This window comes from Bos grunniens, chromosome 8, assembly GCF_055505025.1.
Source record: "Bos grunniens cultivar Pamir isolate PY7600 chromosome 8, Bosgru_T2T1.0, whole genome shotgun sequence".
In the NCBI taxonomy this organism is placed as follows: Eukaryota; Metazoa; Chordata; class Mammalia; order Artiodactyla; family Bovidae; genus Bos; species Bos grunniens.
The window spans coordinates 70678999-70705933 of record NC_141172.1 but is presented as its reverse complement, the minus strand read 5'-3'; the positions used below and the strand labels follow the sequence as shown (position 1 = coordinate 70705933).

Genomic DNA, 26935 nt, shown 5'->3' with positions numbered 1-26935 from the left:
CTGGTTAGGATGCCATAGGATGGATAATAGGGTATTTTACCTAATATGGAGTCAGGGAACTGGCCGGTTTAGAGCCAGAGGCTCATGGCAACAGTTGTACGGGGCTTGATCAGTTCCAGAGATTTTTATCCTGTAACCTTGGTATAGGGCTCACCAGGGGAGAAAGGGGATTTTCTTTTCAATGGAGAAATTTGGTGGTTACCTCCTAATCCAAATGATCAAGCTTGGCATCCCCAGGAGTGGGACAGCTGACACTTTATGCTTCCAGTGCTCTTGCCTTATTTGTCCAACTTGATGCTGCTGCTGCTGCTGCTGCTGCTAAGTCGCTTCAGTCGTGTCCGACTCTGTGTGACCCCATAGACAGCAGCTCACCAGGCTCCCCCATCCCTGGGATTCTCCAGGAAAGAACACTGGAGTGGGTTGCCATTTCCTTCTCCAATGCATGAAAGTGAAAAGTGAAAATGAAGTTGCTCAGTCGTGTCCAACTCTTGGTGACCCCATGGACTGCAGCCTACCGGGCTCCTCCATCCATGGGATTTTCCAGGCAAGAGTACTGGAGTGAGGTGCCATTGCCTTCTCCAACTTAATGCTAATCACTAGGAAACTTTCAGACCAATTTCAGACCCTTCAAAAACTTCAGTGTCATGGAGAACAGAGAAATATTTGGTGATTTTTTTTTTAAATTAGAAGAAACTAAAAATAGATACTGGGGCTTCCCAGGTGGCTCTAGTGGTAAAGAACCCACCTGCCAATGCAGGAAACATAGGAGCTGTGGGCTCGATCCCTGGGTCGGGAAGATCCCATGGAGAAGGGCCTGGCAACCCACACCAGTATTTTTGCCTCGAGAATCCCATGGACAGAGGAGCCTAGCAGGCTACAGTCCATGAGGTCGCAAAGAGACATGACTGAAGTGACATTGCAAAAAGACGTATTAGGCAATGCAATGGCAAAAAATTAGAGAAGTCATTGTTGGAACAATTGGGAATATTTGAGTAGGGATTGTTTGTTGGATGATTTTATCAAATTCATGCTAATTTCCTTAGGTGTGTTAATGGTGTGGCTATGTATGAGAATTCTCTTTTTCCTGGAACATGAAGGCTGAAGTACTGAGGAGGGAAGTGTCATGATGTTTGCAGCCTACCTATGAATCCTTTAAGTGGTTTGGCACATAAGCAGTGTGTTTATATAGAGAAAGCAACATGGAGGTGAACTAGCAAGAGGTTAGCAGCTGAAAAATCTAGGTGATGAGTACATAGTGTTCATTACAGTTCTCAAAATGTTATAGGGTTTTTCTTTTCATTTTCTGTGGATTTTTATTTCTTAAGAAAAACAATAATTGACATTTTTTATAAAAAAGAAACCAAGTTACTGCTTGGGGCTTTCCATGACCTTCATGGACCTTGTCTTCAAAAGGAAGAATTCCTTGGCCACCATATCAATGTGCCCTGGGGGAGGAGCACATTACCCCAAATCCCCCAGTCTAATATCTCCCATGATGCTCTGCTGAGGATGAATTCCCTGAGCTTCTTGCAGAAACCTCCAACCTCTACAAAATGTATGTGCTCGAGCGTACACCTATTGCATCCTTGTCAAGCCTCCAATCTTTCACATATACAAGGGCACTGCACAACAAAACCCTATTAATACAGCAACTGGGGTATTGATTTTTCCAGCCAATTAATGTGGAATCCCCCCAAACACACTTTTACAGCATTTCTTCCCCCTTCCTTTGTTCTGATGCAATTTTTTTCTGGATCTACTTTCCTGCCTTGGCAAACTCAGGGTAACTTGGCAAAGTCAGGGTAACTCTGTCCAGGAAAACTGAAGCAATCACAAGCCCTAGGATCATTTATATCAGACACCAGATTGTTTCAGTACCTACAGTGGGTAGGGAATTAATAGCAACTCCTGCAAATGCCCTGGGAATTTATTTCACCATTAATCCCCTTCATCAATTTATTCTTCTTGCCATTTCTATCTTTTCCATTAAATCAGATTATAGCCGTTCCAGTTACCAAGGGATCCAATTTTTCAGTTTCAGATAGTCTGTTTAATAACAGGCTTGTGAGAAAGGTTCTAGAATATGTTTTGTCAGTTCTCTAGTGCTATACAGCCATTTTCTAGAATCAGGAAATATTTATTAGTAAGCTTAGGATTTGAATAACTGAATATTTTAAATACGTATGGGACAATTTAATTAGGTAATGGGATTGAGAAATATTTTATCTTAGATATCTCCTATTATTTTAAAATGATTTGATCAGTGTCCCAATATTTCTGTAAGTGTCCAAGGACCATTATTTCTGAGACTGGATGTATTTTCCTCTTCTAGGTTTATATTGTACTTGGCAGCAAGATGTTGACCTCCAAACTCAACAGAGTCAGTCCATGGCAAAAGGCAAACAGTGTAAGTTTTGTCATCTATATGTTAAGAATGCTTTCCACTGTCCTTCATTGTATGAGGGCTGTTGCATACACTATAACAGCATCTCTCATCTCCAGCCACAAGCTGCTAACAGCACCCTTCACCCTAATCAAAATGGAAACAATGAAAAATGTCTCCAGACATTGCCAAATATTCCCTGGGGGACAAAGTTGCCCTGTGTTAGGAAACACTGCTATCACCCAATAAGAAACTGAATCAGAAACAATGATTAAACCCCAGGGAACTTCCCTGGTGATTCAGTAGTTAAGAATCCACCTTGCAACGCAGAACACACAGGTTCCATCCTTGGTTGGGAAACTAAGATTCCACATGCCGCAGGGCAACTCAGCCCATGTGCTGCAAATACTGAGCTGGATCTGGAACCCATGTGCCGCAACTAGAGAGTCTGGGCGCCACAAGGAAAGATCCCACATGACCCAACACAGATCCCACGTGCCGCACATAAGACCCTATGAACCAAATTAATCAATTAACTTTTGAAAAAGATTAAACTCCATACTACCTCCAGTTCTGACATGACTGTGCCCATCATTATAGAGAGGCAAGTCGCACCCCAGGTGACTCAGTGGTAAAGAATCTGCCTGCCAATGCGGGAGATGCAAGAGACCCTAGTTCAATCCCTGGGTCGGAAGATCCCTGCAGAAGGAAATATTTCCTTCCTCCTATTTCCTTCTCCAGTATTTCCTTTATCCTCCAGTATTCTTGTCTGGAAAATTCCATGGACAGAGGAGCCTGACAGGCTATAGTCTATGGGGTAGCAAAGAGTCAGACACAACTGAGCGTGCACACACACACACACACACACATAATAATTATAATTAAATAATTAACAATTTAACTATTAATCTAATTGTTAATAATTAAATTGTTATACCCATTCCAAAAAATATACACAGATATTACATTTTAAAAGATATAGATAGATAGATTAATAAGGATGATAGATGATAGCTAGATAATTCAATAGATAAAAAGATAGCTAGATGGATAGATAAATAGACATATATAGATAGATCTATAGATGGATATATAGAGAGATAGAAAGATGGATGGACAGATAGATAGACACAGTGATATTATTTTCACCCACAGTTCTAGAATTTTTCAAAAATATTCTATGACTTTAAGTAACTTGAAAAATGTTTAAAATACTCTGGGATTCAGGCTTTCATAATTCAAATAATACCAAACTTAGGTGCCTGGATCAAACTGCAGAACTTTATTATATACTATATGATATATTCACACACACACACATACACACACACACCTTCTCAGGAACAATATTCTGCACATAGAGCCAAAAAAGCAACCAGGAATTAAGTAAGAAAATAGTAAGAAGTGCTAGGTCACTTCAGTCATGTCCAACTCTTTGTGACCCTTTGGACTGTAGCCCACAGGCTCCTCTGTCCATGGGATTTCCCAGGCAAAAAATACTGGAGTGGGTTGCCATTTCCTATTCCAGGGGATCTTCCCGACCCAGGGATCGAATCCCTGTCTCCTACATTGCAGGCAGATTCTTTACCGCTGAGCCACTGGGGAAGACCCACAACATAAAGTGTTTGTCAAATATGGGAATGGAGGCAGTACTTTGTATTTCTTCTCGAAACCAACTCAGGCAGAAAGATGGGGCAGAACCAGGAGCCCAGAGGGTAAAGAACATACACAGTCGCACAGAGCCTCTGCCTCCAGCTCTGGTTCTCAGGTCTCACCCCTCTCACAGCACCTGTGAGCATCTGCCCTGAGCCAGAGGCTGGTAAGAAGGAAGCTATGACTTGATCAGGCAATATGTGCACGAACGTCCCATATCAGCATTATGACTTTGACCTTCAATTCTCTGGTTCTTCTCCTATGAAACACCAATAGCTCCTCTTCCTAATTTTAGCTGTGAACCATGATACAGGCTTCCAGTGCACTTCTAGAAGTTAAGGAATGGTTCTGACACAGAGCTGAGGTCTCCCCCAGCAATTCCACTGTCCCCACAACTATAGCTACTGAGTAGTCCTTGGTGGAGTACGGTTGGGAGGACACAGGTACACCCCCTTCCCTTGCCCCAAATATATCCGTGCTAAATGCCTGAAAGTTAAGTCTTAACAGCTCTTTCTAACACTTCCTCCTAAAATGCTACCTTCTGAGGGAGATTACCAAATAAAATCATTAACACCGCAGAGTAAGTGAGAATATCTGATCCCTGGAGAGACTCCGAGCACCAAAGCACTAGTCATCACTGAAGGAAAGTGCCAAAGACAGAGAGCAAGGGCTGGAGGCAGGGTTGACCTTAAAACAGCCCTGCGTGCAGAACAAGGGAGAAGCAGAGTCTTCACAAGCACAGTCCAGCACCCCATCAGAGTGCTTAGGTCGCTTCCTGAGGATGCAAGTTACTGTTGGGGGAGGGGGGCAGGGAGGAACACTACGGCCTTGAGAAATGAAAGAGTAACATCCCAGACCCACTGCACTGCTCACCTAGCTGCAGGACCTCAGGTAAGTCACTTCACATCTGGGATGAAGTTCTTTTGTCTTTAAATTGAGTATGTATGATTAAGGGGCTTCCCGGTGGCTCAGTGGTAAAGAATCCACCTCCAATGTAGGAGATGCAGGAGACACAGGTTCAATCCCTGGGTCAGGAAGGAAATGGCAACCCACTCCAGTATTCTTGCCTGGGAAATCCCATGGACAGAGGAGCCTGGTGGGCTACAGTCCATGGGGCCCCAAGAGTTGGACACAACTGAGTAAGTAAATCAACAACAATATGTAAGACTATATAAAAATGTAAGGCCCTTCAAGCTTGAATATCTTACAATATTTTCGTCCTACCCTCAACACACCAGAGTTATCTCCTCCTTCCTCTCCCCTGCAGAGATGGTAGCATAAACAGTGGGTCATTACATCTGTTTACATGGGGGTTGGTCTCTCTCTTCTAAGCTGTAAGCCACTTGAAAGGAAGGACTTTGCTATATGTCTTTGCTCGCTTAGCACATCACCTAGCAGAGATTACGTATGCAATCAATGATTGTTGAAAAGACATGTAAACTCTAAGTTTCACTCAACTATATTATTTTTACCTTTTTCACCCTAAATAGCCATGGGCTGCTCTTGCCAAGACCTGATAGTGTGGGAAACATCAGAACCGAAAATCCTGCCCTTGCAAAACCTGTTCTGTTGTTTTTTTCTTTTAAAAGAACATATTGCCATTATTTTTTTAAGCCAAGAATTAAATAAAAGCTCTTTCTCAAGTCCCCAACTAGAATTCAGTGTAGAGATAATAAAATCAAGCTGCTAGACGAAAACTCCATCCATGATGAGGGAGGTGGGTTGTAACCTATAATCAACTACCCCATCCCCACTGCTCTCTTGGCCACGCCTATTCCTGTACTTTCTGGCCCAGAGTTCTCATAAGGCTTTTGTGGTTTAGACTGTACCATAAACAATTATTAGAGAAAGCTGTTCTTCAGGTGAATTGCATTTGAGTTCATGCAAAGCTTTGGGCCCTGCGCCAGAGGAAGCCAAGCTGAATGCTATCAACTTTCTTTGGTTCACTCATCAACCATCAGCGTCTGCCATGTAAGCTCATTCTAAACAATCCAGGAAATTGGTACAAGGTCATTTCCCAAGCAAAAGGAAAAGAGCCAGGTAACTGACCAGCAGTGAAGAGGAGCTATAATTAACAATAGCTGAGTCTTCAAGCATGAAGGTTTGGACTTAGTTCAGATAATCATCCTAAGTGTGAAAGACATTCTCGAAACCTTGTGGGGTTCCAAATTTAGACCATTATTTGTCTGAGAACAAGTTGAATGAAACTTCCTTGGATGCAGGCCATAGTTCTCCTGCCAGATTGGGCCCAAAGATAGGCATAAAGGGTAAACTCTAGCACGTAGGATGCAATGAATGGATTAAACAAAAAATTTTAATAATTGATAGAAAGATCTGAAAACATATAATAGAGAGATCTATGTCTTTATTTGTATGGCAAGTGGCCATTCTGGAATATTCCTATTTTACGACAATGAATAAATCTAGCTTTTGCAGCAAAATGAGGAATTTGAATCAAAAAGCTCCACCACAGTAAAAAAAAAAAAAAAAAGATAGATATGAGAGAAAGAGAGACAGAGATCACTCCATGGCCAACAGGCATTGTCCCCCTGCCTGCCCAGGGGGACAGGACGCTGAGTCCTATCAGAGGCAGAAGGAGCAATCAAATGACCTTTGGAGGTCAGCTGAGTTCAAGACACAGTTGTGGACCATGCCCTTCCTAACCCAGATGCTGATGCAGCTACTGCAGAGCAGCACCCCCCAAAGAAGCCATGGAAGCTGCTGTCAAGCCAACACTGGCAGAAATGGTTGCTTACAGTTGTACTTTGTTTTGAACTGAAAGGAAAACTGTAAAATTACTATAACAATCTCTCATATTTTATGATAGACAAAATACTTTCCTATAGGTTATCTTTCTTGACCTAGCCACCCTATAAAGCAAGCTGAGGTTTCTATTGTTTTTTGACTGTTTGTTTTATGGGTATTTCTCATATATGAGACAAAAAAAAAAAAAAAAAAAAACCCTGAGTCCTAAGAAGAGTAAATGTCTTGAGTAGGATCACATGGCTAGTTAGAGGCATGCATGCATGCTCAGTTGTGTCTGATTCTTTGCCACCCCCTGGATTGTAGCCCGCCAGGCTCATCTGTCTATGGGATTTGCTACGCAAAAATACTGGAGTGGGTTGCCATTTCCTCCTCCAGGAGTTACAGGCAGGTGGGACGAGAACCCAGATCCCCTATCTTGGTCCATTTCTACATCCTTCATGCCTTGCATTGGCATCCAGTGTTCAAAGGGCTCCACAGACTACATTTAGAAGTGTAGCCTGGAAGTCATGGGAGGGTTAGAAGCATGCTTACATATACTTTGTTTGTTTGCTTCTTTTGTTTTTTATATGCCATGAAATCTGATCAAATCATTTCCTTTGCTGTGAAATTTAGACTTCTATTCCAGTGATTTCCTCAGGAATATAGTACATACAATGACAAGGCATTACAAGTATGTGGAAAGATAGATACTTTGCTTTCAGATTCAAATTCAAAAGCAGCTCATGTCTAATGAGCATCATCTATGTATCAGGTATTACTAGGTATCTTTTGTTATTTGATGCCTGCAATGAACTTAAAATAGATATATTATTTCCCTCATTTAACAGAGGAAGAAACTAAGATGCAATGGGAAAGTAGCTTGCTCAGGACAGCAAACTACCAATCGCTTTGTGTTGTTAAATACTGGGGTGAAATGAATGGAATCTGTAATATGTTCTGTGGAAACAGAGATGAAGGGACTACCCTGGAGGTCTAGTAGCTGGGACTTCACTTTTCAATGCAGGGAATGCTGGTTCCATCTCTGGTAGGACAGCTGAGATCCCACATGCTTCGTGGCCAAAAAACCCCATAAAACAGAAGCAGTATTGTAACAAATTCAATAATGACTATAAAAATGGCCCCCATCAATCAAAAAAATTTTTTACTAATAAAAAAGAAAGAAATAGAGATGAAGTCATTTCCACATAGAGTGGTTCAGCAAGCGCATGTTCAGTTCCAAAGCACTACAGAGGCATCTCCTAAGAGCTTGAAAATAGATGGCATGAAGATCATGTCTCCAGTCTCTGACCCCCGATCCTGCCCCACTGTAGGAAGGAGTGGCATGCCCAGGCTGCCATTTCGGATGTTTTGTGTGTGTGCAAAAGAGGATAAAGTGGCTAGTGATACAGAGCTCAGGAAGCCAAGATTCCACACTGCTTTACACAGAACACAGCCAGGAGGAAGAGACCCAGGACAAATGGAGGAGATAGTATGAGCATCACTAGCCATTGTGGGTTAGGTTTGGGGAAGAAGTTTTGTGAAATTTTGAAAGAGTGAGACTTGAGATTGAAGACTTCGCTTTGTGAGACAGTGCAAAAAGCAAGCAAGAAAGAAACGCCTAGTGCCCTATGAGGTCGTATAGCCTGTTGGTGCCAAGTCCCACTGCCAGAGTTCAAATCCTGCCTCCCCCACTTACACCGAAGGAAATTAGGAGCAAGTTTTCAACTTCACTTATCCTTGGATTGTGTGTGCATCCTAAGTCACTTCGGTTGTGTCCAACTCTTTGTGACTCCATAGACTGTAGACCACCAGGCTCCTCTGTCCATATAATTCTCCAGGCAAAAATATTGGAGTGAGTTGCCATGCCCTGCTCCAGGGGATCTTCCCAACCCAGAGATCAAACCTGCATCTCATGCCTCCCGCATTGGCAGGCAATTTCTTTGCCACCTGGGAATTGTGGTGTTGGAGAAGACTCTTGAGAGTCCCTTGGACTTCAAAGAGATCAAACCAGTCAATCCTAAAGGAAATCAGTCCTGAATATTCATTGGCAGGACTGATGCTGGAGCTGAAACTCCAATACTTCGGCCACGTGATGCGAAGAACTGACTCATTTGAAAAGACCCTGATGCTTGGAAAGATTGAAAGCAGGAGGAGAAGGGGACAACAGAGGATGAGATGGTTGGATGGCATCACCGACTCAATGGACATAAGTTTGAGTAAACTCCGGGAGTTGGTTGATGGACAGGGAGGCTTTGTGTGCTGCTGTCCAAGGGGTCGCAAAGAGTCAGAGATAACTGAGCGACTGAACTGAACTGAAATTAGAAATACAAATAAAAAGAGTCACAGTGAAAATTAAATGACTAATTTGTACAAAGAATTTGATGGTCAAGCACTTAAATTGGTGTGGGAAATACATCGGCATCCCCCTTTGAGAGCTGTTTGAGAGGATTTATCAATGACTGAAATTACATTTCACCATTATGATGTTGCCTGTTGATCTGTCATGAATAGCCTTTATTATGTTGAGATATGTTTCCTCCACACCCACTTAGATGAGAGTTTTTATCATAAATGGATGTTGAATTTTGTCAAATGCTTTTTCTGTGTCTATTGGGATGATCATGTGATTTTTCCTTTCCTTTTGTTAATGCAGTGTATCACACTGATTGAATTGCAAATATTAAACCATCCTTGCATCCCTGGAATAAATACTCCTTGATCATGGCATATGATCCTGTTTATATACCGTTGGCTTCAGTTCATTAATACTTTGTTAAGTACTTTTGCATTTATATTAATTCATTAAAGATATTGGCCTGTAATTTTCTTTTTTTGTAGTATCTTTTTTTTGGTTTTGGTATCAGGGTAATAGCAGTCTTGGAGAGTGAATTTGGGAGTGTTTCATCCCTTCAGTTTTTCGGATTAGTTTGTGAAAGATAAGTATTATATCTCTTTATGTGTTGGTGGGAATGTAAATTTGTGCAGCCACTATGGAAAACAGTATGGAAGTTCCTCAAAAAAACTAAAAATAGAACTACCACAGTAGTGGCAGTTTAGTCATTAATTCATGACCAACTCTTGAGACCCCATTGACTGTAGCCTGACAGGCTTCTCTGTCCATGGGATTTCCCAAGCAAGAATATTGGAATGGGCTGCCATTTTTTCTCCAGGGGATCTTCCCAACCCAGGAGTTGAACCCAGGTCTCCTGCATTGCAGGCAGATTCTTTACCAACTGAGCTACCAGGGAATCCCCATATGACCCAGCAATTTCACTCCTGTTGTAAAAAAATGAAAACACTAATTCAAAAAGATACATGCACCACAATATTCATAGCAGCACTATTTACAATAGCCAAGACATGGAAGAAACCCAAGTGCCCATCAACAGACAAATGAATAAAGATTTTTACATACATAAATATTATGTTTAGTTATATTTAATGAAATAAGTCAGACAGAGACTAGAGAATATTGTGCTTAGTGAAATAAGTCAGATAATGAAAGACAAAAACTGTATGATATCACATGTGGAATCTACAAAATAAAACAAACAAATCTAGATAGTAAAGAAGAAATAGACCTGCAGATACAGAAAACAAATCAGTGGTTACTAGTAGGAAGAGGGAAAGGGAGAAGGACAAGTTAGGGGTACAGGGATTAAGAGATACAAACTATTATGTTAAAATCGATAAGCAATAAGGATATATTGTATAGCACAAGAAATTATAGCCATTGTCTTCTAATAGCTTTGAATGGAGTATAATCTGTAAAACTACCAAATCACTATACTGTACACTTGAAACTAATATTATAAATCAAATATACTTCAATAAAAAATAAACTATACTGTATTTTAATGCTTTCCGTGATTGGGGACTTGTATTTTCTCAAAATATGTAATGTAAATAGGATCAGAGAGGAGTTACAGGTTTTATATGTTTTGGCCACACTACCTGGCATATGGGATCTTAGTTCCCCAACCAGGGATCTAACCTGCAGCCCCAGCACTGGAAGCTCAGAGGACCAACTCTTGGGAAATCCCAAGAGTTGCTATTTTTAATAGGATGACCCGGGCATGGCAAAATCAAACAAAGATGTAAAGGAAATGAAGGCGAGAGTATGACAATAACTCCGGGGTGAAGGACCTCCAAGCAGATGGAACATCAAATTCAATGGTCCTTAGACATGTTCAAGGAATAGCAAGAAGTCATTCCTGGCAGAGAAGTGAGCAAGGGGAAGAAGAGTAGGAGGTGAGTTGAATAATGGCCAAGCACAGGATCAAGGAACATTTTTAAGCTGTGGACAGATTGCAAATATCTTTGTAAGTGCAATGGGAAGACAGATGCTACAGAGTTTTGAGCAAGAGGGTGGCACTTATTTTACATTTTTAATTCCTCACTCTGGCATCTGCACACATGAAAGATGACTGGGTAGGCAAAGTGGAAACAGGAGTACCACGTGGAAGACTTTTAAGTCTTAGGTTAGAAATATAGGAGTTCGGACCACAGAGTAGCCATGGAAGTGGAGAGGCACATTCAAGAAAACAGAAGCTGGCTTCCCTCATGGCTCAGCGGTAAAGAACCTGCCTGCTAATGTAGGAGACATGGATTCAGGGGATCTTCCCTATACCCAGGGATAGGGAAGATTCCCTGGAGAAAGAACTGGCAACCCACTCCTGTATTCTTGCCTGGGAAATCCAATGGACAGAGGAGACTGGCAGGCTACAGTCCATGGGGACACAAAGAATCAGATACAACTTAGCAAATAAACAAAACAGAATTTGCTGATGGATTGGATATGGTGCATACATGAAAACTGAGATAAAGGATGGTGCCAGAGACTTGAGCCTGAGAAATTAATTGGGTACTACTACCTTTGTGATGTATAAAATAATCCCCCTATGTTGAGCATTTGTATTATTTCCAGAACATTTGGTATTTTCGGGCAACAAATGCCCTTATCCATTTATTTTTATTTTCATTTTTTTTTCATTTACTTTTAAAAACTAGTAACTATTTCTGAGAAATAGCTTCCTAGAACTAGCTTTTTGATCAACAGGTAAGCATATTTTCTATTTTTAAGAAAGAATGCCAATTACTTTCTAAAGAGTTATAATTATCTATAACCCCAACAATTATGTGTGAATCTCCCACTTTCCTATTAGTAAAGGACATTTTAATTATTTAAATGCCTTTCCCTTTGTCAGTCTGATGGGTAAAATATAGTATTTCAATATGGTTTAATTTTTTCCTAACTCCTAATAAAAGTATGTCTCTTTCTGCATGTGTGTGTGTGTGCTCAGTTGCTCAGTCGTGTCCAACTCTTTGTGACTCCATGGACTGTAGCCGACCAGGCTCCTCTGTCCATTGGGTTTTCCAGGCAATACTGGTATGGGTTGCCATTTCCTTCTTCAGAGGATCTTCCTGACCCAGGGATCAAACCCACATCTCCTGCATTAATAGGCAGATACTTTACCACTGGGCCACCTGGGAAACCCTATTTTTGCATATTACTGACAAATTGTATCTCCTTTTCTTTCACTCGCTCTTAAGCTCTACCCATATTAGGTGACTTTTCTTCTTAATGACTAAGAGTTCTTATCATACAAAGAACGATAACCTTTCTCTTCATTTACCATTTTACTCTGAACCTTATTTATATTTTGTGCCATAATAAATTTTTAGGGTTTATGTAATCAAATCTGTCCATTTTTTAATGGTTTCAAAAAATGGGTTTCCTTTAGTACTTTAAAGAATATAATAGAGCTATACAAATCATGACCTTTTAAAGAAGTAATTCTTTAAACTTTTTTTTTAATTATCTTATGCCTACTGTTCGATTATGGTTGTGTACTTCAAGAGTCAACTTGGTGATTCATAGGTATAAGAAAATCATTCATTTATGCAAATTTTTCAGAATTACCAAAACCAAATTTTCCATAATATTTCTTTTACTCTTTAAATCACCTCTTTCTCTAGGGGATATTATTTTTTCTTATTTCTCATATTAAATGGTTATATTTTCATGACATTGGTCATCTAAATTGGCCAGAGTTTGTTTTATCTTACTAATAGAAATATCTATTAGATTTATTAATCCAAATATCTATTAGATTTATTAACCTGTTATATTTAGGCATTCTAATTTAATAATGTTAACTTTCAAATTTTTCATCTTGCTTTCATCACGTGTATATTTTCTAAATTCATGCATTTTCAGTTTCATTCTTCTCCATTTGTATTATTTATTTCTGAAAGCACTGAATACAGTGACATTTCCCTTGAGATTAACATTGGCATAAGTTCCATATGTAGTATTCTCATCGTTGGTTCATTCCTAAGTAGTATATTATTGCAGTTCTGATTTCTCTATTAATCCAAGATTTATTTAAGGTCATTTTTAAATTGAAAACTTTCATTGTTAATTTTAATGTATACTTCCTTATGGTTCACAAAACTCCTTCTCTGGTTAAGTCTGGGAGAAAGCACATTAAGTTCAGTTCAGTCGCTTATTAGAAGAAACTAAATATATGAGCAGCTGTGGGTAAGGCACATTGAAAAAAAATACTGATCCACTTCTTACACTCTTGTATCCCTGTAAGCAACTGTTGCCAGGTGCACAGCTGCAAGGGCACAGGAAAGCCTGTTGAGGTGCTCTTTGAAAAGATAATTTGAGAAACTCAGAAACCTTCATCTGTTCATTCTTAAATTATGCACATGGGTTTGGTTGGCTGTCTCCTCTTTCGGATCATGCAGGTGAGGAAATTGAGCCTGCACCCTAAGCTCTAGTGACCCCTTTTCAGGTTTGCAAGATCCACTGCCAGTCAGGCACCACAGCTGTCAATGGAAGAGGAGGTGGTAGTATTTACAGCAAATGAGTTTCTTAGGACACAAGCAAGATTAAGATTCCCCCGGGACTTCCCTGATGGTCCAGTGGTTAAGAATCCACCTTGCAAGGCAGGGGACATGGGTTCAATCCCTGGTTGGGGAACCAAGATCCCACATGCTGAGGAGCAACTTAGTCAGCTTGCAGCAACTACTGTGCCCATGTGTCTGCACCACAAGTCGAGTCTGTGCACCCAAGACCCACATGATGCAACTAAGACTCAACGCAGCCAAATAAATAAATGAATGAATGAATAAATAAAAGAAATAGTAAATTGTTGCATAAATATAGAAGACTTTAAAAAAAAAGGACTAAAATTCCACAAATGTCTTATAGCCAGTGGTAGCAACACCTGTATATATTGAGATAGAGGGCAAGAAGGAGGAAGGCAAGGGTTCAAGTGCTTAAAGTCTGCTTAATGACCAGGCATCATGGGAACTTATGTAGACTCCTGGAGGAGGTGACCCAAAGTGGTATTAACAGTGTCCTCTTGAAATTTTGCCATATCCCTTTCTACAGAAACAAAAAATCCTAGAAGAGTCAATACATGACTTTGTGCCCAGCTCAATATGAGTATAAGCTAGCAGGCAACTGAGAGCCTTCTGCCTCTTGCATTCTAAACTTAAACTACTTGAATTCCTACACCCCATACATCAGATGTCAGTTTCCAAGGTCTGGAGGAGTCCAGTTTCCTATCCCTATTCCTCCACAGATTTTTGTGAGATCACCGAGCTACAAATTTGTGAGAACTGCCTTCCTATCTACCTACAGGTGGAACCAGCCTTTCACCAGGGTCAACAGGAGGGTCAGTCACTCCAAGCTTCTACAATTTTGGGATCTGGGTAGAAGTCATCACATCAAGGACACAGCATTCTTCCAACACGCTCATCCTGTCTACTGAGTTTCTCTCCTCTCTCTCTCTCTCTCTCTCTCTGTCTATTCTTCACCTCCTCCCTCCTGAATTTCCCCCATTCTCCACCAAAGTATTTTCCCCCTTGTAATGCAAAGTATCTTTCTCCTTCAGAAACCTCAGCACCAACAGCTCATTGAGGTCCTGGAGGCTCAGTTCCTACCCTACATGAACTAAGAAGGCATTTTCCTCCTAAGGGAAGGAGCTCAGACATTCTCAGAGGACTTCTAATAGCTGCTGCTAAGACAAACATCTTCCAATTAAAGGAAGAAAATCAAGTTCGAGCAGCAGGAATCAGGCCACTCTGTATTGACTCCTACTAGACTCAAGATGCTTTGAGAAGGCTCGAGCAGTACAGGCATGCCTGCCCTTGAGATGCATTCTGTCCCTTGAGATGCTCACTTCCTGCTGTGAGCTTCAGGATGAGAAAGTATGACTGTAAATGCACCATGGATACCAATCTGAGGTCCAGGTCAGAGACCCAAGTCAAGTGGCATCCAATTATTCTCAATTCAGCATGCATTCCTCCACGCATTGGTAAAGAGACGATATTATTCTCCCAAATGAATCATCACCATCCTTCAAAACAAAATGGAAGCAAGCTTGGCAGTGAAAGGATAAGAGGCATCAGAGCTGAAAAGCAATAACAAAAGACCAAAAGGAATGATAGTGAAGGGTCCTTGAAGAAGTAGACCCAGCCTCCCTGGAAAAGAATCAATTGTCAGAATTAAATGATCCTATGGGAGACTGAAAGGTCTTCTCAGGTGTCTCAGTGGTAAAGAATGCACCTGCCAATGCAAGAGGCGTAGGTTTGATCTCTGGGTTGGGAAGATTCCCTGGAGGAGGAATTGGTAACCCACTCCAGTATTCTTGCCTGGAGAATCCTATGGACAGAGGAGCCTGGTGGGGTACAGTCACAGGGTTGCAAAACAGCAGGACACAACTAAGTGAATGAACACCACCACCACCACCAACAGACATGCAAGACATCCCAATAACAACTGCAATGAGAACCATCTCCCTGTTGCTATGTTTGTTATTCAGAGCAAAAAGGGAAAAACACACATCCTCTAGTGCAGTGGTCCCCAACCTCCTGGATCTAATGCCTGATGATCTGAGGTGGAACTGATGTAATAATAATAGAAATAAAGTGCACAGTAAATGTAATTCATTTGAACTCATCCTGAAACCATCTCCGTTCTCAGTCTGTAGAAATATCGTCTTCCATGAAATCGATCTCTGGTATCAAAATGGTTAGGGACCGCTGTTCCAGTGCATTAAGATGAAATATAAGCACACTGGACTGGGAGTTAGGAAAACTGAGTTTGCATGTTCTTTTTCCATCAATGTGAAGTGTGGTCTGGAGCAGGGTGGACAGAGGAGCCTAGTGGGCTACAGTCGGGGTCCCAGAGTCGGACACGACTTAGTGACTAAACAACAATTGAAGCAGAATACATATGACACGTCACCTCTCCAGGCCAGTGACTTCACCAAAAGGAGCCTGGGTGATATGCTGGATGATTTCCAATTCCTTTGCCCACCGTGGGCTTCCCTGGTGGCTCAAATGGTAAAGAATCTGCCTGCAATGCAGGAGATCTGGGTTCAATTCCTGGATTAGGAAGATCCCCTGGAGAAGGAAATGGCAACCCTCTCTAGTACTCTTGCCTGGAGAATTCCACAGACTGAAGAGCCTGGTAGGCTACAGTCCATGGGATCACAAAGAGTCAGACATGAATGAGCGACTAACTTTCTTTGCCCACCACAAGCACCCAGAGTTTCAGCGGAATGCTTTGGGCTCTGCAGACAGGAATACTGCCGCTGAGCATGTGCCCAGAGAGAGGACCTCACAGAACATAGGTCTCCTGTATTTTTTCCACCTGACCACATCCTAATCAGCAGGGTAGTGCCGTTATCAGGCTGCCCATCAGATAGAACATTCCACCTCACAGGTGGATGCATTTCACTGAGTTGCCAATAAACTGAAAAGAAATCCCTGCTTCTAGGATCAGATAGTCTGAAATAGCAGAAGTATTAACAGACTTAATTTTTGATGCAGCTCCCCTACGGAACAAAAAGCAAGTGAGAATCCCCTTTGCACATTCAACAAAGAGTCCCAAGTTTTGTATTTAAACTCCAGGATCCTCTGTGGCTTGATACCTGTAATTAAATCAAGGTTTTTTCCCCCTACCGGACTCAATTATCATTCACTCAGTAATGGCAATAATCATACTAATAATAAGTTCTTACGTCAGTACTTTTCAGCTTTTCAAATGGCTTTGACATGCTTTATCTCATTTGAGCTTAATAATAACCAAGCAGCATAAGTAGGGTAAGTATTATTATCTCCATTAATACTAATAATAGCTAACATTACGTAGTCTTTTGCATCGACAAAATGTTTTCATACATTTTTTCCCATTGCATCAGAGGTGGATTTCCTGGACACCAGGGCTGTGTTTAGTTCATCTCTTTACCCTGCAGTGGTCAGCATAGGTCCAGACACAGAGAAGTCACTCAATGCATGTTTGTGACATTTTAAATTATTTTCATCTCCATGAAAATGGTTTTTGCCTACCATTTCAACTCCATGGTAGGTAGATTTTTTTTACATACCTTTTTCGTTACACCACATAGCATGTGGGATCTTAGTCCTCCAACCAAGGATTGAACCCATGCCCCTTGCACTGGAAGCTCAGAATCATAACCACTGCACCACCAGGGAAGTCCTGGTAGGCAGATATTTTTATCCCTAAGTTTAAAATAGGGAAATTGAGGCTCAGAGATTTTCTTCAGTAACATGTGCAAAATCACACAGGACTCTCCAGACCAAGAAAACAAAAGTTTCTAAATCAGTCCAAAATGTAGTGCTCTTTCCTCCATGCCAGTGCTTGTCAAACTTTAATATGTAAATAGACCATCTGGAAATCTTGTTAAAATGTAGATTGTATTCAGTAGGTCTGGGGCAGGGCATGAGATTCTAAATTTCTAACTAGCTTCCAGGTGATGTGGGGGCTGCTGGTTTGAGAACTATTTTCTTGCATTCATTTTCAAAATTTTTCTTCCCCCTACCCAGCCACCCTGCAGGTTTATTGAAATGTAACTGACACGTTGTTGTTGTTTAGTTGCTAAGTCCTGTCAGACTTGCCCGCCAGGCTCCTCTGTCCATAGGATTTCCCAGGCAAGAATACTGCAGTGGGTTGCCATTCCCTTCTCCAGGGGATCTTCCTGACCCAGGGATTGAACTTGCGTCTCCTGCCTGGCAGGCAGATTCCTTACCACTGAGCCACCTGGGACACGTAACATTGTGTAAATTTCAGGTATAAAATATGATGATTTGATATAGGTATATATCGTGAAATGACTATCACAATAAGATTAGTTCTAAGATAAATAAGTTGTGGTACTCTAATATACAGCATACCATACCACACACTTGAAAGTTGCTAACAGGACCACCTTTTGTGAAGCAAGTGGACACAGAAGGTCAAGAGCAATTAAGTGACTTTCCCAAGGTCATCCCCTGAGTTAAAAGTAGAAATAGAATTAGCAGCTATTCACTGATTCCCATTCAACCCTAGACCTGTTCTAAACGTGTACCCTCATGATTCAATCAAACTGGACTCAAAGAGTAATTTCCCATTAATTGTCATTCCATACATAGTTGGCAAAAGTTTTTGAACTTCTAACACTTAAAATATTGAGTCTTGGGACTTCTCCAGTGGCTCAGTGGTAAATAATCCACCTGCCAATGCAGGAGACACAAGTTCAATCTCTGGTCTGGGAAGATCCAACATGCCATGGGGCAGCTAAGCCCATGTGCCACAGCTACTAAGCTGGTGCTCTAGAGTTTAAGAGTTACAGCTACTAAGCCCGAGCACCCTAGAGCCTGTGGGCTGCAACAAGAGAAACCTCTGCAATGAGTAGCCTATGCACTGCAACTACAGAGTAGCCCCCACTTGCTGCAACTAGAGAAAATCCTGCACAGCAATGAAGACCCAGCACAGGCAAAGATAAGTAATGCATAAATAAATAAAATTAAATATTTTAAAAATATTAAGCCTTAGAGTCAAAAGAACATTGTATTGTTGTTTAAGAAGCACACACCAAGAAGCATAACTAGGGTGAAAACTGCACATCAGAAAATCTGGTTGGGTTCCTATTATGCCAGTTTTATGGGTTCCCTTCTGTCAGAACTAGGATCCCACAGGCCATACTGCCAGAAAAAAAAAATCTATTTGGGACTTCCTTGGTGGTCCAGTGGCTAAGACCTGGTCCATTAGGCAGATTCTTGCCACCAAGAGATTGTCAGAGAATGAATGGAAGTGAAAGTATTAGTTGATCAGTCATGTCCAACTCTTTCAGACCCCATGAACTGCAGCCCACCAGGCTCCTCTGTCCATAGGATTTCCCAGGCAAGAATACTGGAGTGGGTTGCCGTTTGCTTCTCCAGGAGATCTTTCTAACCCAGGAATTGAACCCAGGTCTTCTGCTTGTCAGAGAATCGCCTACTGGAAGACATGGACAGAGCAAAACCTGACCCTGGGGCAGTCCATACTTGAGTCCCAGAAATCCTGATCCTGCCCAACTGGAAACACAAGACAGGAATTAGTAACCAGGCACCAGAGAGGGCCACACGAGCTGGCTGTATAACCTCTCTCTGAACTTTACGTCTTTATCAATTATGCTGGCCAGTCACCAGATCTTAAGCAGAGCTAAAGTATGTGCAGAGAGACCAGGTATATTAGTTAGGGTTCTGCAGAGACACAGAACCAATGGGTGTATATACAGAGAGATTTATTACAAGGAATTGGCTCATGCCATTGTGGATGCCGGTAAGTCCCAGTAACCATAGGGTGAGTTGACAAGCTGGAGACCCAGGAGAGCAAATGGGTTAGTTCTAATCTGACTTGGAAGGCCTAAGAATAAGGGCTGACGGTGAAGTTTCAGTCTGAAAGCCAGCAGGTTCAGGACCCAGGAGAGTTGATGTTTTAGTCAAGTCCAAAGGCAAGAAAAAGCCTATATCCCAGTTTGAAAGCAGTCAGGCAGACAGAATTCCTCTTACTCAGGAAAGGGTTAGCCTTTTTTGTGTGATGCCAACCTTCAACCTTTGCTTCTCAGCCTTTTGGCTAAGTTCAAGTGTAGTATGAGGGCTTCCTGGGTGGCTCAGTGATGAAGAATCCGCCTGCCAATGCAGGAGACACAGATTTGATCCCTGGGTCAGGAAGATACCCTCGAATAGGAAATGGCAACTCACTCCAGTATTCTTGCCTGGGAAATTCCATGAACAGAAGAGCCTGGCAGGCTACAGTCCATGGGGTCACAAAGAGTCAGACATGACTGAGTGACTGAGCCCAGTCAGTCAGTTCAGTCACTTAGCTGTGTCCGACTCTTAGCAACCCATGGACCACAGCACGCCAGGCCTCCCTGTACATCACCAACTCCCGGAGTTCACTCAAACTCATGTCCATCAAGTCGGTGATGCCATTCAGCCATCTCATCCTCTGTCGTCCCCTTCTCCTCCTGCCCCCAATCCCTCCCAGCATCAGAGTCTTTTCCAATGAGTCAACTCTTTGCATAAGGTGGCCAAAGTACTGGAGTTTCAGCTTTAGCATCATTCCTTCCAAAGAACACCCAGGACTGATCTCCTTTAGGATGGACTGGTTGGATCTCCTTGCAGTCCAAGGGACTCTCAAGAGTCTTCTCCAACAGCACAGTTCAAAAGCATCAATTCTTCGGTGCTCAGTTTTCTTTATAGTCCAACTCTCACATCTATACTGAGCCCAACCTTCAACTAATTGGATGAGGCCCATCCACATTAGGGAGAGAAATCTGCTTTACTTAGACCATCAATTTAAATGTTTTGTTTGCTTGTTTGTATATCTGGTTCCACTGGGTCTTAGTTGTGGCATGTAGGATCTGGTTCCCTGACCAGGGATCAGACCTGGACCCGCTGAATTGAGAGCACAGAGTCTTAGCCACTGGACCACGAAGGAAGTCCCAAACAGATTTTTTTTTGGCTGTGTGGCCTGTGGGATCCTAGTTCTCCAACCAGGGATTGAACCCAAGCCCCCTGCAGTAGAAGAACAGAGTTTTAACCACTGGAACACCAGGAAATTTCCAATTTAAATGTTGTATATTCAGTCACTCAGTTGTGTCCAATTCTTTGCAACCTCACGGACTGTAGCCCTCAAGCCTTCTTTGTCTGTGGAATTTTGTAGGCAAGAATGCTGGAATGGGTTTCCATTTCCTATTCCAGGGAATCTTTCTGAGCCAGGAATTGAACTCGTGTGTCTTGCATCTTGTGCACTGGCAGGCAAGTTTCTTACCACCGTAAAGTATTTTGCCACCTGGAAAGCCAATTTAAATGTTAACCTTACATAAAAACACCCTCACAGGAAAACCCAGAATAATGTGTTAACAAATATCTATGCACCTCATGGCCCAGTGAAGTTGACACATAAAAGACACATAAAATTAACTATCACACCAGAGCACTAACCACATCCATATGTTGTCCAGTTTCAGAGACCAAAATCCAAAACATGCTGACACCTGCCACTATGCTATTTCTGCTTTATACGATCCCCTCCTATACAACAAAGGTTGGTACAGTCAAAGCTATGGTTTTCCCAGTGGTCATGTCCAGATGTTGGACATGTTGGACCATAAAGAAGGCTGAGAACCGAAGAATTGATGCTTTCGATTTGTGGTGCTAGAGAAGACTCTTGAGAGTCCCTTGGATGCAAGGAGATTAAATCAATCAATCATAAAGGAAATCAACCCTGAATATTCACTGGAAGGATTGATGTTAACAGTGAAGTTCCAGTGCTTTGGCTTCCTGATGTGAAGAGCTGACTGATTGGAAAAGACCCTGATGCTGGGAAAGACAGAGGTCAGGAGGAGAGGGCAGGAGGAGAAGGGAGCAACAGAAGATGAGATGGTTGGATAGCATCACTGACTCAACAACCATGAATTTGAGCAAACTCCAAGAGATAGTGAAGAACAGGGAAGCCTGGTGTGCTGCAGTTCATGCTGCAGTTCAGAGTCAGACAGAACTTAGCAACGAGACAACAACAACTTCCTGAAGAAATTTTCTTAGCATAACTATCTAGCTACAGTCTGTGGACCTGCTAGTTACCACACTGAGGCATATTCAGGAGATACTGGCTCTGAGTGGCCACTAGACAACAGGAAGTGGGGTAGAATGGCACTCCTCCAAGACAGGGTAGCTAACTTCAGTGTTGGGTCTTTTCTTTGGTGATAAAGGGCATGTGTATAAAGAGCTTCTTTCAGATCCACTGTTTTCCATAAACACTAGCCCTTCATCCCTAAATTCAACTCCTTCCTCTTCCTATAGCCCAGAAAAAGAGGGACAGTTTCTCAAAAATAAATGGGCTCAGGAGTAGTGTAGCAACTTCTGATGGGAAAGGAACTATAAGACCTGTCACATCCTTGAGTCAGAGGGATCTCCTTTGGGGTAAGAGGCCAAAATACAACCAGTTCCCAAAGGCAGATAAAAATATTCACTAGATGACTGTGTTCCAAAAAGCCTTTCTTGGCCATAGTCCACTCTAGTCCGCATTGTCTGACACACAGCCTTTAACAAAAGAATTGCCAAGTTTGCTAGATCCAACAGGTAACAATAGAGAGTTCTAACAAATAAGATGTGTGTGCTCATGGGAAAAGGGCAAAAAGGAGGTCAGTTGGGTTGGGTCTGGTCTTCACAAGTGGAGAATACAATAGTCATTGGGAGGAAGAAAAAGTGACTCAGGTATTCTGCTTGCAAACCCTTTTTCTGTTACACTCCTGAAACAAGTTTGCAGGAACCCCAACCATGGCCACAAGTTGTGTGCACTGCATATGTGCAGTAGGTCACATGCAACAAATATGCCCATTATATGCCAGGCAAGTCACAAAAAAATACACAATAACACACCAATCTGTTTCATGTGCAAAGAGCTGTGTCATTTTTCCTATCCATAATCTCATCTAGTCCCTATAACTGATTCCTGAGTTATAATTCCCACTTATACAGGAAATAAGACATGGAGAGCTGAATACTTAACATGAGAAGGTAGGGAAATTGATATAACTGAAGCAAGTAAACACACACTTGCAATGAGTATTAAGATGTCTCCCACAGTGATCTTAGAGTGCCATCATGGAGTTCCTACCATGACTGAATGAAGCTGTGTTGGAACCTCCAGCATCCTTTTTCTGTGCTGTTTTATCCAGTTCATAAATACCTGGAATTTTGATGCTCCACTCCAATTCTCTTTCCACCATTCACCAAAGTTTACACTCAAAAAAGTCCTGGTATTAATTATAGAGCCATTCATGGTGAGCAACAACAGACATTTATTACTTACAGTCTTGAAGGCTTTTTTATATCTTCTTTATACTCTGGTAAGTATACTAGTCAATATTCTCCAAGAGAATCACAACCAATGGGACAGAGATGGCTCAGAGATACTGATGATAGATAGATAAATGGATAGAGATATATTTTAAGGCATTTACTCATATCAATGCTGTGGGAGTTGGCAAGTCTAAAATCTATATGGTGAAACAGCAGCCTAGAGACCCAGAGAAGAGCTGATGTTGTAGCCCAAGTCCAAAAGCAGTCTGGGAGCAGAATTCCCTCTGGTTCAGGAGCCCTCAACCCTTTTTCAGGCTTTCAGCTGACTAGCTGAGGTCCACTAACATGGAGGGCAATCTACTTACTCAAAGTCTACTTATTTAAATATGAATCTCATCTAAAAAAAATACCTTCATGGTGACACTTAGACTGATGTTTGACCAAATATCTGGGTACTGTGGCCTTAGTGAAGTTGACATATTAAATGAACCATTACAGTGAAAAAACTAGGGGTTATTCTGATCCCTCCAACCCTGCCTCCTCTGCTAGGTGGCTCAGCTCCCTGAGGAGTTCCCAGCCTGCTTGGAGTGGATGTTCGATCTCACTTGAAGAAGTATTTGAGAACAAGCATTCAGTCAACCTAACGTGGACTTAGATCTTCTGTCTTAGCAAGATCTGTAGAACAACCTAGCAAAACATTTGACGTGAAACTCATGCCATTTTTGTTTTAGTTTGGTTCAGAGATTTCTGAATCAGACCTCAAAACTTCATTCAGCTTCTAATTCACTGTGGTGTGACATAGCTTATGTGGAAGAGAAGGATGACTTTCATTTAATATTAACCAAGCAGCTTTCCACCACTTCCTCTTTTCCATTGTTTCACTTTAATAAACAATGGATTTAACAAGCTGTTTTAAATTGGTTGGTCTCGGAAACATTAAGTATTTTGCCTCACATGTGACTTGAAGATTTTACCCAATATCTGTTTAGAAACACACACACACACACCCCAAACACACAAGACCCAAACAAACTATACGTTGTTTCCAAGAAATGGTCATAAGGTATTTGATGTTTCCAGAAAGTAAAATACTAAGCAAAAAAATTGTTTTCGCTCAAATTATTCAGGCTGAACGAAACAAACAAACAGAAAAGATTGAAGTCAGAAGCACTAACCCACAGCTGGTAACTCACCTTCTTGCTGGGGAAGGATTAGCAATGAAAAACAACTCTTAGACCTTCTTGGTGAAAACAGTACCCATTTCTACCAAATTTACACTAAAACTGAGGGTACAGAGAAGAATGAAAACTTACCACACAGGCCCAATGCCTACCACACTGCTCCCTGCTCACATCCACGCACCTTGCTCCTCTCCGACGTGGCAAAACTATCCAACCCTACAGAGACCGAAGTGAAGTGAAGTGAAGTGGCTCAGTCGTGTCCAACTCTTTGCGACCCTATGGACTGTAGCCTACCACTCTCCTCCATCCATGGGATTTTCCAGGCAAGAGTCCTGGAGTGGGTTGCCATTTCCTTCTCCAAAGGATCTTCCCAACCCAGGGATCAAACCCAGGTCTCCCACATTGTAGGCAGATGCTTTTACCATCTGAGCCGCCGGTGCATCAAGTCTCTGATTGCTGTTTTCCAAAAGCATGCTGGAAGGGATGGTAACAACAGCAAACTCTCGAAGGCCGAGTCCCTAATCTTCATGAATACAGAGCTGGGTGCCTTCACAAAGAACCCAAAGGACCGTGGTGTCCTTGACCACATGATGAAGAAATTGGACCTCAACTCTGATGGGCAGCTAGATTTCCAAGAATTTCTTAATCTTATTGGTGGCCTGGTGATAGCTTGCCATGAATCCTTTCTTAAATCTGTCTCTTGCCAGAAGTAAATTGGAGGAGCCTTTGGGCCTGGCCTCCAGACCCACTCCCTTTCTCTCCAGCCTCTCAGTTATCACCTGCTCTTCACAACCCCCACATACCCTGAGCCTGGCACACCCACCCACCCCCAGGCAGGCCACTCCTGTTAGTAATAAAACAATATAACAATAAAACAATATTGTTTTTTAAACACACACACACAGAAAATCTTACTACACCAAAATCTAAAAGACTTAGAGAGAAACAGTGTCATATCAGGCTCTATTAGTCATTTCCACTGAAGAGAGGTGGACCCAGTCAAGACTTCTCATGGCAGGCAAAACCAGGCTTCACTCTTTGAAACAAATAGAAAAAGATGTCTTACAGAAGTAAGTGGGCTGAAAGAAGGAAGGCAACAGTTCACTGACTTCCAGGAATGAGCTTAAAGCCCTGTATGTTGAAGAGAGACAAGAGAAACCCTACAAGCAGGGCATGATGGGAAATGCCATGCTTCCCATCCTCTATCAGTTCTGTGTGCGAACCTAAAATACAGTGATCCAGAAAGTTCTAAAACAAAACAACAAGCAAAGATTTTTCTAGGTAAGAAGCAATACATTTTAAGCTAAAGATAGCTATATTTATGGTAGACAAACTAGGATTTATAGTCATAAGCATTGAACATTCCAAAGAGGATAATAATAGAGTGCTAAAGGGTAGTATTCACAATGAATATGCAAATAAATTGCTAGATGTTTGGTATTAAGCTGAACAGTGAAATATTTTAACTTTTTGCCTTTACAATAATAATAAGACCTACTAGGTGCATAAATGTCCATTTCCTTTAAAAAAAAAATTCTACCCTGATGCTGAGAAAACCTCAGTGTTTCTGCTCATTTAGTAGCAGGACACAATTCATTCTGGCAAATAGATGGGGGAAAAAATGGAAATAGTGACAGACTCTATTTTCTTCAACTCCAAAATCACTGCAAACGGTGACTGAAAACGTTTCACTGCAGCCATGAAATTAAAAGACACTTGCTCCTTGGAAGAAAAGTTATGACAAACCTAGATAGCCTGTGAAAAAATAGAGACATCAGTTTGCCAACAAAGGTCCATAGAGTCAATGCCATGGTTTTTCCAGTAGTCATATATGGACCACCAAGAAGGCTGAGCACTGAAGAAGTGATGCTTTCAATTTGTGGTGCTGGAGAAGACTCTTCAGAGTCCTTTGGACTGCAAGGAGATCAAACCAGTCAATCCTAAAGGAAGTTAACCCTGAATATTCATTGGAAGGACTGATGCTTAAGTTAAAGCTCCAATATTTGGCCACCTGATGCAGAGTTGACTCATTAGAAAAGACCCTGATGCTGGGAAAGGTTGAAGGCAGGAGAAGAAAGGGGAAATAGAGAATGAGATGGTTGAATCATATTGTCAATTCAATGGACATGAGTCTGAGCAAATTCCAAGAGATTGTGAAGGACAGGGAAGCCTGGCATGCTGCAGTGCATGGGGTTGCAAAGAGTCGGACACAACTTAGTGACTGAAAAACAACACATACACAAATTGATAAATATGACACATCCCATTAATAGAATGAAAGGGGAAATCATATGATCTTCTCAATAAACGCAAACAAAGAATTTGAGAACATTTAACATCTGTCCATGATAAAAAGAAAAAAAACCTCTCAACATAGTAGGCATAGAATTATACCTCAGTATAATAAAGGCCATATATGATAAGCCCACAACTAACATCACATTCAATGTTAAAAGGATGAAATCTTTACCTCTAAGATTAGTAAACAAGACAAGGGTGCCCACTCTCACCACTCCAATTCAACATAATACTGGAAATCCTAGCCAGAGTAATCCAGTAAGAAAAAGAAATAAAAGACATCAAAATTTGAAAGGAAGAAGTAAAATTATCTCTATTTGAAGATGACATAATTTCACATATTGAAAATCATAAAGATTTCATTAGAAGATTTCCTTACTAAATAATAAAGCTTTTGAAATTTGGGAAAGATCATTTCATGGCACTAGTGGTAAAGAACCCACCTGCCAATGCAGGAGACAAAAGAGACATGGGTTTGATCCCTGGGTCAGAAAGATCCCCCTGAGGAGGGCATGGCAAC

The 26935-nt window shown here is 41.5% G+C and overlaps 1 pseudogene across 1 annotated transcript in view; it reads left to right on the top strand.

Annotated features, from left to right (window-relative positions):
- LOC147367391 (protein S100-A11 pseudogene) overlaps positions 1 to 26476 on the top strand; it is a 28898-nt pseudogene extending 2422 nt beyond the window's left edge. The window contains exon 2 of the transcript XR_015168817.1: positions 24526 to 26476. The product of XR_015168817.1 is annotated as a protein S100-A11 pseudogene (transcript). The remainder of the gene's footprint in view (positions 1 to 24525) is intronic.
- The last annotated feature ends 459 nt before the right edge of the window (positions 26477 to 26935 follow it).